General features: G+C 39.2%; 1 long non-coding RNA gene across 2 annotated transcripts in view; it reads left to right on the top strand.

Moving 5' to 3' along the window:
* Window positions 1-415: 415 nt before the first annotated feature.
* The window catches only part of LOC146404708 (uncharacterized), a 618617-nt gene continuing 611273 nt past the window's right edge, over window positions 416-7759 (top strand). Inside the window, exon 1 of one of the 2 annotated variants that reach the window (XR_014841566.1) lies at window positions 416-455. This is a non-coding gene — a long non-coding RNA (uncharacterized LOC146404708). The remainder of the gene's footprint in view (window positions 456-7759) is intronic. The other variant, XR_014841567.1, reaches the window with a different exon arrangement.

Raw genomic sequence — 7759 nt, 5'->3', positions numbered from 1 at the left:
TTATCAAGGGAAGGATTTATACAGCTCTGAAAGGCTCTGTTAGTGCATTATTGCTTAACTGCACCCCCAGAGAGCATGGAGATAATAGCAGTAAACCAGAGAGAAGGGAGCAATTCTTCATGACAGTCCTTTAGGCAGATAAAAACCACTCCTGGTCAACTCCGCCTAGATCACAGCATGTGCCATCTCACAAGTTCAAAAGCACAGGAACACAGATCATGAACAGTGACACACGTCCAGGGCATGACCATGCTGATTGCTCTGAGTTTCTCTGACGGAATCGTCAGCTTCTTGTTTTTCTCCCCAGTTTTACTGATGACTTCCTAAAGTTCTAAAAGATGAGGGATCTCCTATGTGATTACATCATTTTCCAAGGAAGGATACACCCTGCATATTCAGCATTAAGACTGCATTCTGGGGACTTCCCGTGTGGCTCACAAGACTGCATTTTGGTTGTGATGATCATTGTACAACTAACTATAAATGTAATTAAATTCATTGAGTAATTTTTTAAAAAAAAGACTGCATTTTAAGAGGGACATTTTAACATAACACATTTGATGAGGTTTTTTTTTTTCCACCTTATTTTTTTAAAACTGAAGTATAATTAATTTACAACATTGTGGTAGTTTCAAGTTTAGAGTAAAATGATTTAGTTATGCATATATATGTATGTGTATATATATCCTTTTACAGATTTTTCTCCATTATAGGTTATTGATAAATATTGAGTGCAGTTCCCTGTGCTATAGACTAGGTCCTTGTTGTTTACCTATTTTATATATAGTAGCATGTATCTGTTAATACATACTCCTAATTTATGAGGTTGTTTTGATGCTTCAAACACCAAGATAAAAAGTAAAAACACTATTTTTCTTTATTACGAAAAAAGCATGCAATTATTATCTCTGATCCTTAGTTCATCCTTGTGTCTCACCCTCATTCTTAACATCCACCCAGGATGCTCAATCACATCCTCAGGTTTACACCAAATGGATGCTGGTTTCACCCAATGACTGACAATTTTCAAAAGGCGAAAGTTTAACAGTTTGTTTTTCAGAGCATATCAAAATGTCCCCATGCTAAAATGACTGATTTAAACCATCAGAGCAACATGTCAAAGTAAACATATTCCTGGATACAGCTGGGAGTTCTCATCTTTCCTAATGCTGATCTGGATCCTGAACCACAACCACTCACCCAGGTCTTTCAAAGAGCTCTTCCTTTCCTCCAGAATAATGCTGACCATCCTTTATGAAAACTTCCCATCATTGGTTACATCTGCTTGAGGCCCGGTGCTGTGGTGATATAAGAATATGATTGGATGGAGCTAATATGGGCATGGTTACTAGAGAAATGCAAAGGAGGGATCATTTTTAATCCCCAATTTAGCACTTGGCAAACATTACGTTATTTACTACACACATACATAAAACATGTAAGGTATTTTGGTATTCATTTTACAGATGAGAAAACTGAGGCCAGGATACTCATATTCACTCCCATTATCATTCATTTTATAAGTGAGAGAGCCAGGATTAAACTGGTTCTGTCTGATTCTAACATCTATTTCCTTTGTACTACATCATGCTAGTTAATCCATTATTATTCTCAAAGAACATTTGCATTTTATTTTAACATCTTAAAGAACATGAGTGGGCTCTATAATAAATGCAGGCTAAGAAGAATAAATGTCTTTCCCCAGAGAGCTGAGATGAACTTCCCAATAGGCCAGCAGTAGGGACAGAATATGAATGACCCTCCATCAGCCTCATTCAGATTGCCTTCAGCAAAGTTCTAACCCATAGACCTCTGTTCAGTCAAGGTTTGGAGGACAATGAGACTGAGACTGCTGGCTGACTACCAATAAACTTTCTCTCTGCTTTCATAGTAATAGAATTTTGGATTTTTTTTTTTTTTTTTTTTAAAGCTCAGTCCATGTCTGCCCAGATAAGTGAAAAAAAAAAAAACCTGTTTCTCAGGCTTTGCAGTATATGGGGCCAAAGGCCTAAGTGCAGGCTGATTAGGTCTGAAAAAAATAATGTGTCATACCTCTAGGGACCAGTTGGCTTGTATCACTTCCCCTAGCACTTCTTCCTTTCTGTAGTTTGGAATGTCAACCTGATGGCTAAAGCTGGGCAGCCACCTTGGGCCATTTATTGAAGCTAAGAACAGAAGGCTCAAAAAGTGCCTGGACTGTTCACAACTTGTAGAACAGAGACACCATAACTTAAATCGACCTGCATGCCTCAACACATCCATGAGAAGTAAAATAAATTTCTGGCTTATTTAGTTTGAATGTCCTTTCCCAATAGATGACACTAACAGGGAGGATTGACAGTAAATGTTTCCCAGTCTTGTGGGCTTTGTGAACAATGAACTAACCAAGGAAAGAGCAATTTTGTTCAATAAACCCTAGCTTTGAATATGAAGATTTCAAGGAACATTAATGGGGAGAAAAAATAATTACAAAAATAAGGAAATGAAAATACCCCATAATGGCCTTTTTTCCATTCTTAAGGCAACCAGCATAATCTGAATACTGTTGTGCCATTCTCTATAACCAATGCATTAGCATAAATAGAACATTCAAGTGTATATAATAATTATTCAATTATAATGATGGAAGGGAAGAGGCTGCTGAGTATCATCTCTGGTGCAAATTCCTGCCCAAGAAAATATCATTACATTTTAAGAAAAGAGACCAGTCTCGATGCTATTAACAGAAATGTGCTATGTTCAGTGCTGTGCATCTACCTTCCTTAATAAGAGAGTAAATGTCATCTTCCTAAGGACATCATCCCTGAAAGTTTTGTAGTTATGATGGCAAAATCCTTAACTTTAGGGGGATTTTTAAACAGATCTGAAGGCCTGATCCTAGGGTCAGGCCTTGATCTGGAGGCCACACAGGGTCAAAAGGTGAGAGGGCTTTGTTGGACCAGATTGAGAGTTTCCAAAGATGGTGAAGCTATATCTGCTATATATCTTTGCAATTATATTTGGAAACAAATCAAGAGGCCATGGCTCTTCATCCTCTGGGAAGATTCCCTTGCCTCAGAAAGATGTTGATTATAAGAAACTAAGAACAATGTACATTTCTGAAACATCATGAAAGCATCTCTCTTAGATCATGGTCCAGACAGCACAAAATCACCTAGGAAGCAACACTTGATCGCTCTTCCCTGCACCTTCTGTTGCAGACATGTGGGGAAGCAAAGTTGTGAGCTGCTCCAGGATTTCCCTGAAGCCAAAAATCTGCCCACTTCTTCTCTGGGCAGATTTTCAGCTGCTGTAGCCCAATTTAGGGAAGGCAGCTGTCGGCACATTTGGCCATACACCTAAATGGGGGGCTCCAGCACTCTGAACTAAGTGACATTGCTGAGACAGCAGGAGAGAGTACATAACAATGGGGGCCTTGGTAAGAGCTTGGAAAAGCAAAGCAGTTTTTCTAGATTTTTTTTCTCTGAAAACTGTTGGCTAAGCCTAAAATCAGAAACAATCTTATGGACAAAAAGTGCTTCAGTGCTTACATTTTGGAAGGCCAAGCTTCTAAAAGCATGATGAGGCAGAAAGAGATAATTCCATTAGTTCCTCCTTAAAAAGACCCAGAAACATTTAAATTCAAGATCTCTAGCAAACTTCACAACCATCAAAGCAAGTCCAGGGACTCACCAATAATCCCCATACTCTTAATCCACACACTCTAATGGACTTGTGTTCCATGGACTCCTAGCAATGTCCCAGCTGGCCTATCAGTTAGAATTGGCTGTGTCAAGGTGCCAGGTGGCTGCTATTTCAGTCAGGGTATATTAGTCTATGCTTCAGTAACAAACCCTTATCTAAGTGACTTAACATAAGTTCATTTCTCACTCATGGTACTGTGTGATATGAGATGGGTTGCTCTCCTTTAATCATAAATTGGAGACGAGGGCAATTTCTACCAACACGTGATTTCTTGGAGAATCAGCCCACAGGTGGTAGGGAGGAGAGCATAGGGAAGGCAAGGTGGATACTGAACTAGTATTAGCCTGGATGTGACACTTGAATGGCCAGAAATAATCATGTGGCCATTCTGATTGCAAGAGAGTGTGGGAAAATAGAGGACCACATGTTTTTAGTGAGCACATTCAGTCTCCACTAGAGGCACTATGTAACTGCATTGATGGCGGTTTATCCAATAGGTCTTCTGCAAAATGATTTTTTAAAGGACTCTATGAGAGAGACAAAGGAAGAAAAAAGAGAGAGAGAGAAGAAAGAAAGAGAGAGAGGGGGACAGAAAGAAAGAGAAAGAAAGAAAAAGGAAAGAAAGAAAGAAAGAAAGAAAGAAAGAGAGAAAGAAAGAAAGGGAAAGAGGGAGGAGGAAAGCTAGAAAGAGGAAAAAAAGAGAAAAAGAAAGAGAAGTACATGAAGAGTACTCGATAATTTCTGTGATAAAACATAGGACATCTGAAATAAGGAAGAAAGATTAATAGGAGGTGAAAATGGCTGAAATACAGGTACCACAGGAAAAAGTAGGTCCATTTCTGGTAGAAACGTTTAGAGGCTTGAGTACTAAAAAGAACTGAGAGAAGATGACATTAAAAGTAATAAATAGTAAACTGGAAACCACTTACAATCTGAAATAAATATCAGAAAGCAGGTTTTTAGAGGTAAAGGCACAGAAGAGATACAGAAAAGAGGAAATTACCTCCTTGACTCAGGCAATAATGGGATAAAAACCTTATATAGAGAACCTTGAAAATTGATCGAGGAAAAATAATCACCAATTCACAAGCATTCTGGAAGACAGCAAAAAAGAAGATATGGAGGAAATGACAGAAAACGTCACCACTACTACTCTTTAAAATTAAACTGAAAAGGAAGAAATCATTGTTGAAAAGTCTTTCAGAACACATACAAAATACAAATGATGTCAAATAAATATTTAAATTATTGAATTAAAAATACAAATAATAGGAGTTCCCACGGTGGTGCTGCAGAAAAGAATCCAACTAGTATCCATGAGGATGCGGATTTGATTCTTTTTTTTTTTTTTTTTTTTTTTGTCTTTTGTCTTTTGTCTTTTGTTGTTGTTGTTGTTGTTGCTATTTCTTGGGCCGCTCCCGCGGCATATGGAGGTTCCCAGGCTAGGGGACCAATCGGAGCTGTAGCCACCAGCCTACGCCAGAGCCACAGCAACGTGGGATCCGAGCCGCGTCTGCAACCTACACCACAGCTCACGGCAACGCCGGATCGTTAACCCACTGAGCAAGGGCAGGGACCGAACCCGCAACCTCATGGTTCCCAGTCGGATTCGTTAACCACTGCGCCACGACGGGAACTCCCGGATTTGATTCTTGGCCTCCCTCAGTGGATTAAGTATCTGACATTGCTGTGAGCTGTAGTGTAGGTCGCAGACACACAGCTTGAATTCCACATTGCAATGGCTGTGGTGTAGGCTGGCAGCTGTAGCTCCGATTTGACCCCTAGACTGGGAACTTCCATATGCTGCAGGCGTGGCCCTAAAAAAAACAAATTAATTAATGAATTAATTTAAAATACAAATAATATATTTTCAGAAGCATAAACAAGAAGAACATGTGGTATTATGGACAACTTTTATAATTTGAAAATTATTCTAAGTCTGAAAACAACTTGTCCTGGGTGGTTGGAGAGAAGGAGAAATGTAAACCAATCTTCACAGAGAACAAAATTTTAGAAATAGATGCAAAGCTCTAGGAGAAATTTTCACCTATAACCATGTTATTAATTAAAGAAAAAATAAAATTATTTTTGAAGCCTAAGAATCATTTTTTTAATAGTAACAAGTAAGCAGGTTGGATATTTGATGTAATAAATAAGAAAATGTTTCTAAAAGAAATTAATAATATGAAATTCAGTGTCTAGAAATGGAGGATCTTGTCCTTAACTGTGCAGGTGCCAGGGAGATGTGATTTAGCACTTGAAAAAGAGGAGGAAAGGGGATAAAAGAAAACTGGGAAGTTTGGGGTTTTGTTTGTTTGTTTTTCTGATCACAACCACAGCATGCAGAAATTCCTGGGCCGGGGATCAAACCTGCACCACAGCGACCACCCACGCCACTCCAATCGCAATGCTGGATCCTTAACCTGCTGAGCCACAAAAGAACTCTGAGAACTTAGACATTTTAATGAATAAGGGATGTGATTCTCCTCTGCTCTGCTCTGAGGTTGCTCAAACCATAGGTGGAATATTGGGTTCGAATGTGAGGGTGACCCTTAAAGTAGATATGATGAGCAGAATACCCAAGGTGCAGGAGGGCAGGAACTTTTGTCAAATGAGGAGGGAAGTTGAAGAAGATGAAGTGGGAGAGATGACTGAAATGAAGAAATCTAAGGGAAGAGAAAAATGGTTACGATCAAGATCTGAAGGGTGGAAGAGACAAATGATAGATTTAGTTCCCTTCCAAGAATGTTCCTTGAAGAGTTCCTGCTGTAGCGCAAAGGGATCAGCCCCAGTGGCAGCTCTGCAGCACAGGGACACAGGTTCTATCCCCATGCCAGACACAGTGGGTTAAGGATCCCTACCCTAAGGAACTCCACATGCCCCCAGAGGCCAAAAAAGGGAAGATTAAAAAAAAAAAAAAAGAATGTACCTTGAATATTCATGAGTGTGCTGCCCCGTGGGGTTGTGGGTTCCCTAACCCTAGGCTGTTTAAAGAGATGCTGAGAGATGTTCTCAGGATACTAGAGGGGGAAAACTGAACTTGTAGAAACAGAGAACAGATGGATGGTTCCTGGAGCATAGGGAATAGAGGTGAGAGGAATGGGTGAAGGTGGTCACTTCCAGTTATAAGAGGAATAAGTTCTAAGAATGCGATGTACGACATGGTGACCATGGTTAACAGTCCTTTATTATATGTCTCAAAGTTGCTGAGAGAGTAAACCTTAATAATCTCACCACACACACACACACAGACTGTAACTATGTAAGGAGATGAATGTTCTAACTCACCTTATTGTGATAATCATTTCACTATACACACACACACACACACACACACACAGACTGTAACTATGTAAGGAGATGAATGTTCTAACTCACTTTATTGTGATAATCATTTCACTATACACACACACACACACACACACACACACCAAATCAAAATCATCACCTTGTGCTCCTTAAACTTACACAATATTATATGTCAATTATATCTCAATAAAGCTGGAAAAAACATTTTAATTTACAGGAGAAGCTATAGTGTCATGAAAGTGATCTCTGTAAAAGGAAACATTTACCACTTTTCAAAAAAAATTGAAAAGAACTGTGCTTAAAGGAGTCAAAGAAGAATTTCCTTGCTAGGTTTTAGATAAACATGGAATATAGATAGATGATAGATAGATAGATAGATAGATAGATAGATAGATAGATAGATAGATAGGAGATAAATCCTGCTAGAATTTAATATGTACATTAATATGTACACGTAATATATTTACATTTCAACATACACATTAAACTCCAGAGAGATTAGTTTCTCCTCCTCAATTTCCCTAGCTTTGTCAACTAAGGGTATAGCTAAGAAAAAAGTGCTAACATTCTCCACTTGCAAGTTCAGCATATATCCTTTTGGGAGGCAGCAATCTCCTCAAAGCACTTGCTAACTTCTACCACAGGGCAAACGGCACTCTGAGCAGAGGACTCTTCAGGGAAGCCTTGAGTTGAGGGTCTGCCAGAGGACCTGACCTGCCCAAAAAGGGACCACCTGTGCCTGAGGAGCAGTTTGGGTGTGGACCTC

Source organism: Sus scrofa, chromosome 3 (assembly GCF_054392235.1).
Source record: "Sus scrofa isolate SSC_HxYL_T2T_F1_AM1 chromosome 3, Sscrofa_HxYL_maternal_Yorkshire_Landrace_v2.0, whole genome shotgun sequence".
NCBI classification, from domain to species: Eukaryota; Metazoa; Chordata; class Mammalia; order Artiodactyla; family Suidae; genus Sus; species Sus scrofa.
This window is presented reverse-complemented; position numbering and strand designations above follow the sequence as displayed.